This window comes from Phyllostomus hastatus, unplaced genomic scaffold (assembly GCF_019186645.2).
Source record: "Phyllostomus hastatus isolate PE091 unplaced genomic scaffold, TTU_PhHast_1.1 phas_contig_196, whole genome shotgun sequence".
In the NCBI taxonomy this organism is placed as follows: Eukaryota; Metazoa; Chordata; class Mammalia; order Chiroptera; family Phyllostomidae; genus Phyllostomus; species Phyllostomus hastatus.
Genome location: NW_025333709.1, coordinates 16,681,404 through 16,690,147, shown reverse-complemented (window position 1 = coordinate 16,690,147; position 8,744 = coordinate 16,681,404). Strand labels below are relative to the sequence as shown.

General features: G+C 35.8%; 1 non-coding gene across 1 annotated transcript; it reads left to right on the top strand.

Moving 5' to 3' along the window:
- Positions 1 to 7,502: 7,502 nt before the first annotated feature.
- LOC123815990 lies at positions 7,503 to 7,605 on the top strand. Its single transcript, XR_006785205.1, has one exon. It is a non-coding gene; the product is annotated as a U6 spliceosomal RNA (small nuclear RNA).
- Positions 7,606 to 8,744: the final 1,139 nt, after the last annotated feature.

Genomic DNA, 8,744 nt, shown 5'->3' with positions numbered 1-8,744 from the left:
TCAATATGCCAACTGATTTTTTGGCAAAAGTGTACTTTTTCAGCAAAGGATCATTTTCTTACACCTTATAAAATATGGACTCAAAATGGATCACAATTTAAATCCAAAATGTGAAAGTATAGTATTTTCAGAAAATGAATAAAAAAAATACACACACACACACAGGCATTTGAGATATAGGCCCAGGAAAAAAAAAAGAAAATTAGGCTAGAAATCAAAAGCAGAAAATTATACTGAGTGTAAAAGGCCAATCCCAAAAGGTAATACACTATATGACAGCATTAAGTTTTACAAAACGCATTATAAAGATCACTGCACACCTTTGGACCCCATGCCCTCACAATCAGGTAAAAAGAATGAATGTGTGTTTCTGTCTGCTGCCTGGGTATACTCTAAAGTAGCCTAAATCCTTACTGAGTACCATCCTACCAGTTACTAAGGAACTAATAATTTCTACTGTATTATCTGAAGACCACCCCAAATAGGTACAAATATGCATTTTCCAAAACTGGCTTATCCATGCCCAGTCTTACCCTTAAGGAGCATAGGTTGTGAAGTATTGATGTGTGTCCTCAGGGAATCTGAAAAAAGCTTTTCATCACGCGCTCTATTTCTTTAAACCTTATCTGCACACCTTCAGAAAAGTCAAAATGTCCTAACTCATTCTTCATCCAGAGTTATATGAAGCAATCTTAACTGGTAATTATATTAGTTTTTAGCATGACATGTAAAAGGAGAATGAGCAATTAGTTTCATAAGCCTTACCAAGGACATTCCTGTCTCCTCACACTGATAGATATATAAAAATTTATGTGTATCTCTCTCTATATATTATGATATCTCTATATAAATATAATATATCATGATTTGTATATATATATAAAATCATGAGTATATAATACTCATGTATATCGATAATTTGTGTGTGTGTGTGTGTGTGTATATATATATAAATCATGAGTCTCCCTTTGCAAAATAAGCTGTGTCGACTTTTACTGTTTCACAGGAGACACAAGTTAAATCACTGGTCACCAAGCAGAGTCACGTGCCACATGCTTGAAGATTTTGTTCATTATTTCCCTGTAGAAAACAACCATAAGTTATTTCACATTTAGAGTTAACTCCTATAGTTTATAATTCTGCATATTTCTTACTCATAGATTTCATGGTATAAAATGTGTTTAAGCGTTTAGTTAACCAAAAAGTGCACGTGGATGAACCTTCGTGTTTCGAACAGTCCAAGCACTAAGAAAGTGTGCGGAGCCAACATGATTCTTCCAGTTTCATTCTCTCACAATTCAGTCTCCTTCCGGAAATATAACCGTTCTTCAAATACAGTGTTTGCTTTCCAGTGCATTTTTTTACATTACATACATGTTCAAGTTGTCAGTTTTAAAGGCAAATGGAATCCCTCATTACCAGGATGATATTAGAAAGAGTTAACGACTGACCCAGCCTGGACACCGACCGAAAAGGGTAGAGAACATAAACAAGCGCACGGCTGTAATAGGGCACCTGAGACGAATAAAGGTGCTATGTATTGTCATTTTTGAACATTTTAAATGCTGTGGATAGCCCGCATTTTGGGGTATTGTGTAGTCTTTCCATGTTCTTTTAGTTCTAAAAATTCACTCTCAACTCTTGTGATTAAAAGTTTCTTCCTTGGCTGGTGTGGCTCAGTGGATTGAGTGTGGGCCGCAAACCAAAGAGTTGCTGGTTCAATTCCCGGTCAGGGCACATGCCTGGGTTGCCAGCCAGGCTCCCAGTAGGGGGTCTGCAGGAAGCAACCACACACTGATGTTTCTCTCCCTCTCTTTCTCCCTCCCTTCTCCCCTCTGTAAAAATAAATTTTAAAACATCTTTAAAAAATAAAACAATTTTCAATAACGTTATGTTTGTCAGAGCTGGGTTGACTAAAGTGTAGGTTAGTCCACAGAAGTCTCAGTCTTTGACCTCACTGATCAAGTTGATAGCAGAGGTAGTGTCTACATCTAAAAGAGATTCCTGATTATATTTTTTTCTTTCCCTGTTGATGTGGATTTCTCAGGAGGCTCATTTAAGTCCAGTATTATTTTCCCATTGCTTCTGAGTCGCTTGAGTTCTTCAATAAGTTAGCTCACCGAACATCTTCTGGATGGAATAACAAAATAAAGGCTACCTGGAATTAAGCCTAAATCCTATAGTCCTGACTTCTCTAGTGCATAACCTCTCAACTTGACCAGAAACTTAAGATGGCTTGCAGTAAAATGGTTTACCCTCTGTGATTGAATTTGCAGTGATCAAAAAATCAGGTATGTTTTGCAGAAGTAATTCTCAGACCCATTAAAGTAGCCTTCAGGGCCTGGATTAAACTAGTCCTACAGCACACTCCATTTAAATAAATAGCTTTCTTAATCAAATAATAGTTCCCCTAAAGAGCTCACTCATTGAATGAACCTTTCCCTCTTAGGATTCTCTTTGCTGCACCCAGATGTAATTTCTTTGCAAACTGCCTCTGGCAATATTTTTCTTTCATCTTAATGCAAAGATTTGGAAATATTATATTCATTTACCATAGTCTCCAGTGATTCCTCACTTAAGGGCTTTCCACTGAGAAACAGTTTACTCTGTGGGGATCAACTAACCTCTCTACCTGACCCAATTGACTTAAGTCATTATTTAAAATAAGATAGTATCATGGCATGCATAGGTCCAGTCAAAACCATTGTTTTTATTCTCTTATAAAGTGCATTGCCTGTTGTAGAACTGGTATTTACAAAGTTATCAGTGATGAGAACTGAATGAAATTGAACGTCTACTGGAAAATACATTGACAAAGCAGAACTGTCAATCACATTACTAATTCCGCATAAGACTTAGGTCCTTGTGGTGTCTGGGATTTCTGTAAACCCGGAGACACTCTGATGCTGAGATGTGAGTGGGAAGGCTCTGTCTCTATCAGTGGGTAGGAGCTTGATGTTCCTTACTCAACGGTGTCAGGGGTAATAAAAAGAATGTTATTCACTTGCAAAATTTTTAGACCTCATCAATCATGACCTTGATACATTAAGACCAGAGGTGTCAAATCATCCTTATAACATCTGAAATCATTGTAGAGAACCCAGGAACTATGCAGTAAATGGAACAGAATCAGAGAACATGCAGAGACAAATATTTTGTGTTGTGTTTTTCAAATTGTATTGCTTCTGGCCTGACTCAACTCATTCTCCATGTATCAAGAAGCAACTCTAAAAACAGTGACCAAATATCATGTTGTCACATGTATTACATACGCACAGTTAAATTAGTTTTCACTCTTATCAAGCAAAAACATTTTGAGGTTGTATACACTGAAGTCCAAACTTCAATTTCTACCGTTTCGGTTTAAGTAAAATGCGACTATCAGTTGATAAGGGTGTTGGACATAATTACTTCCTACCGCAGAAGAACATCAGGTTCTCCCCTGCCTAACGACTCTTATTATTCCATCCTGACTCCTGTCCACATCTCTTAGCATAATTTTGAGAAGGCGAGTCCAAGATGGACATCACATTTCTTTTTAACGGGAAGATGATTTTTCTCACTGAAGTTACTGTCCTTGCTGTCACTAAGACTTTAATCTGTTTTCAAGGGCTGGCGAAGGAGATATTTATAACATCCCACGTTCTGAGTTTCTACATTCAGCTTTTCCATTACGGAAAAGATAGCAAGCATACTGCACTTTATGCTACTGCCAGCGGAGCCCTAGTTAACTCACCATATCAGTTTGCATTAATTAATGCAAGAGCGAGAAGGACTGGGAATTTGGCAGCCCAGTGTTTCTGCACCTTGAAATCCCTTAGTCAGTAAATGCATATCTCAAATTATTAGGTTATAAAAAAAGTTTTAAAAACTTAGGGATTGAGAGTAAGCGGAATCTTCACCTTGAAAAAATTTAAAACTTGCCAGCTAATGTATTCTTAGAAGAATTTTGTTCACATATTGTTATAGATAATGTTCCCTAGATAGGCTATTATTAGTAGTATTTTCTGGGAACCCTGGGACATGATTTTTTTCTGTTTTGACATAAGTTGGGTGATATGGATCCCACAATCCTACATTTTATATGCAGTACTACATCTTCTTAAAACAAACTCAGTAAGAACAGATTTAGTATGGATTTGCACCAAGAAGTCTGTTGCATTCCTGAATTTTTTATTACCAGAACTAACAATGATCATTTTCAAAGTTGTGAGATTACGTCGGTGGCTGAGCTGACATCACATTTAGCAATGATACATATGTCTTTAGACAAACATCTAGATGAAAAGAAGAAAAAGCAAAGCAAAGACATGGGGCTTCAGACCATGAAGTTTTCCAGTTAGTAATTACATGGCCTTACATCTCTTATGGCATAATAAACATGTGCCTGTTCTAACCGATTTTAAGAAAATGTTTATGTGACACTGAGGTTTTGAACATGAATAGTTTTGAACATTCACAAATTCAGTAGCAAGAGTATCTCCCTACTGAAAGTATGCATTACAGTTTAAAACAGTGCCTAGGAATGGAATGCACTAAGGTGAATTCAGGGGAAAACATACAAGTATAATAATTTTGCTTGATTCCAATGGGACTTTGTGCATAAAAACACTGAACGTAGTAGTAACTAAATTCAAATCAAATATAGTGGCTCTTGTTTTATAACCTCTTCAAAGACCTGCTCTCTGGTTGTGGTTACCAATATCAATCTTCCATAAAACACAATATTTCTATTTTATGGATAATTTAAATGGTTTTTCAAGGGAAATTTTTTTACTATTATGATATTTGCCTGGACAGTGACCCAAGATCCTAATGTTAGCATATGTCACAACTTTAATGCCTGTCCTTAGGTATTATGTGGGGTGGGGGTATATGTTGGAACAGTTAAGTTCCCCAAAAATGTACTTTTCTAATTGAATTGACGTTTAAGAGAGATTAAGTAGTATAAAAAAACCCACTCAAACACCTAACGATTACATTCATAAAGTAAAGGTTTGGGGATGAGCAATCAGGGAACCACCAGTATAAGCAAGCTGCCTTTCTTTACAGACAGTGCACGTGTACTCTCATTTCCTTCCTACATAGGAAATCGCCGTTCTGTCCTTAAAAAGTTTTATTGTTTGAACAAACATGGCTCAGGATGAAGAGCCTTTGGCATTTCATTTGTTAATGCTTTGCATTAGCTCTAGTTGGGTAAAGCATGCATCCCTGTCTACTGCTTTGTATCTGTGTGTTTAATTGGTTTTGTTTTGTTTTGTTTGTTATTCAGTAATGGAGTCAGAGTGAAGATTTGGCTGTGCCCTCTGACCAACTTAACAAACAAGAAAGCAATGATAAAGTCTGTGACTTTTTCTGTTGCTATGAGTAAAATTTATGCAAAGTACACATTCTCCTTAAGCCCAGAATTATTAAAGAGGAAAAAATGATTAAAGTATACAAGACCTTAAATATTCTCAAAGACAAAATAAAATAAAAAGTTGGGGGAAAAATTCTTACTTCAAACAGGGTTGGGAAAAATAGGTTCTCCTTTGTTTATTTCTATGTCCGGAACCACCAGCACAGGATTAAAACCATAATAATAACAGTAGCATTATAACATTACTCATTCTTCCTTTTATGTTTTTTATTTTGCAAATGTTTACTTGAGAGCAAAGTGTCTCTCAAATGCTAAATAGCTGATGAAAACAAAACCCAAAGCCCATTTGACTTGATCAATGACTTCTTATAGTTAAAGAACTGTTGACTAGCAATTGAATGCAGATGAAATTGCTGCATAGCTCATAATTTTAGCATGCAATTTTAACTATAAAATAAATGTTTTTTATTCAAGCATATTTTGATGCTTTCTTAGGAAAGTGGTGCCGTAGTACAGAACTATTCTTGAGACTATTAGCATTCACAGATGTATTAGTCAAGACTGCAGATGCTTAAGTGTCTTACACTCTCTCACCTGTGAGGAGAAGAGATTAAACTGTCTATATGGAGACATTTACCTAGCAAACGATCATGCCTGCCCTTCACAAGCATAATAGAGTGCTAGGTTTGAGCAAAGGCTATCCAAATGCTGTTTCTCTTGGATTTAAATTTTGGGTTAATTCAACATGCTAGATATACTTTCTATATTCATCAGGTCACCTATGAGTAATTTATGGTGTAACATCTTGCTGGGTGAATATATACAGCTGCTTTGTGTTGTCTCCACCATAATCAGCATGTAAAGGTAGGCAACGGTGTCTAAAGTTGATTGAAATTACAAACCCCTAGCAAAAGGCATAGATTGCTGGCATCTCATAGATTGGGTGTTAACATTTGTGAGAGTAATTTAGAAAAATCCCATCTCATATTGCACACCACATTTCCTCGAAGGGGAAATCTGACTAGTTTTTAGAGTCTTTCCTGCTGTCCTCATTGTACTGTTAGTAATGTCGTCTCCCAAAGGTCAGCATAAGGCAGAGGGTGATGTTCAGAAATGATATTTCCAAAGTGCCAGAATATTAACATTTGCTTCTGATTTTTTTTTCTTTTTTAAAACAGAGCCTTCAAGGCATAGCATTTGTAAGCCAAGGCATAGCATTACAAGCCACAATGTAATTGCAAGGCAGAAGATACAGTAAAAAAAAATATTAATAACAGGATCACCTCCCGTCTACTGAAAGCTATCCTTTCCCAGATATTCAGGTATTTGTATTCGGCCAGCAACACAATTACATGCTCAGCACGTGAGGACGGGAGCAAGGAATTGTGTGATAAAAATACCCTCATGTTCACGTGCTCCATAATCACCTAAAAAACAGAGAGTTAAAATTTTACTCATTACGTTTTACTAGGTTTTATTTTGAAATATAAATGTATGATCCACATTAGAACACTTTCTACATAACATCCAAATAATATTAAAGTCCCCAAGATTGGTGATATGCACACGGTTAGTTCTCTGGGCTCACAGGAAACCACTAGGAAGGCCAGGCTGGTCCCACGTTCCCCACAGTTGAACACTTTGAAACAATGGCCTCTCGGGCCACTGAGGATCTGGAGGGGAAAGTTGGTATATGATGACCCATCCCCTGACAGATGGAGCTAGAGCACTGACAGTCATAAGCACCTGGAACCCTTGCACCATCACAAATGAGCCATCCCTCATCTGTTTAGACCTAGGAAACGTCATGTGAGAATAGCTACTGTGAAACATCCAACTTTCTCCCTTCTCCTTTCAACCAGGTGTAGGAATAAAGCTGTTTTCAGTAACCTTTTTAATTTAATCTTCCCATAACTAATTGAATTCAAGGTTCTCAACCAGAGTCACTAAGTTAATAGTAAATAGGCCCTGACAGGGTAGCTCAAGGGGTTAGAGTGTCATTCTGATACTCGAGGTTGTGGGTTCAGTCCCCAGTCAGGGCAATACAAGAATCAACCAATGCATGCATAAATAAGTGGAACAACAAATCAATCTTTTTCTCTATCTTTCCCTTCCTCTCTCTAAAAGCAGTAATAAGTAGGACTCGCTTTGCAAACACATATACTAAAACTGGAACGATACAGAAAAGATTACCATGGCCCTTGTGCAAGGATGACCTGCAAATTCATGAAATGTTCCATATTCCTTTATGTGCATAAGAAAATTTTTATCACCCAAAGATTGGATAGATAGGTTGATAGAGATGTATGAATAGATAGACTAATTTCATAGAAAACTTAAATATTTTTAAAAATTAGATCATTAATTCATTTGGAATTAATTATCGCTTATACATACACTACATGTATGTAAAAGTATCCTTAAATATAAATGTAATATAACTATGTGTATAATTACATATAGGTAGACACATGTTCTAAAATGTATAAGCCATTGTCCCATACCTTTTGTAAAATAATATACTTTTTTAAGATGCCATCAATGTCATAAATTAAAGTTTCATTCATACTAAAAAAAATAAAATAAAATAAAATCAGTAATAAGTAAATAAATAAATAGATGAATAAGTAAATCAATAATAAATAGTAAAGACCTTCAGACTGTGACCTGGTAGATGGAGAAGAGTCAACATCCCTCGTTAGTAACTGATGCCAGATCCAGCCTCTTAGTACTTGGTCATTCTAAAAATATCAATGCAATGATAAATATTTAGATTTATTATTTAAATTTAACTTGTTAACAAAACTGTTAACAAATTAAGTTAACTATAAACTTAAATCAGATAAAACCTATCCTATTGCACATGGTAAGAAAAATATGAGGTAATATGAGTAAGCTGCTAAAAGAAGTCTCAGAGAGCAACACTTACACTTCAGAATTTTATAGGTTTCGTGGTACATTTAGGATGAATGAATTCAAAGTGTGTAGGGAATAGGGGACAAGGATAGATTTGAGCAATAGAAAGGAGTACAAACACAGATGCTATAAAACATATTTATGAAGGTTTTTGCAGAGAATGCATTGCAATATAATGTCTCATAGATACATTTGTAAATGTAAAAGTCAAACTAACAAACAGAAAATACTATGGATAACATTAAGTAGCAGGTCATACTGAATTCTCATTAACTGCTGAAATTAATGTTTTCTAACCATTTCCAAGTCTGTGGGGCTTTTGATCTGTCCTTATTGTATGAACCTCCAAAATACAAAGTAAAACAATAACAACAAAAGGATGAAAAATAAACTTAAGATGATTTTTTTAGAATCATCTTGTGTGTGCTCCCAAGTGTAGTGAGTTTGACTCAGACTGGACCTATTACCA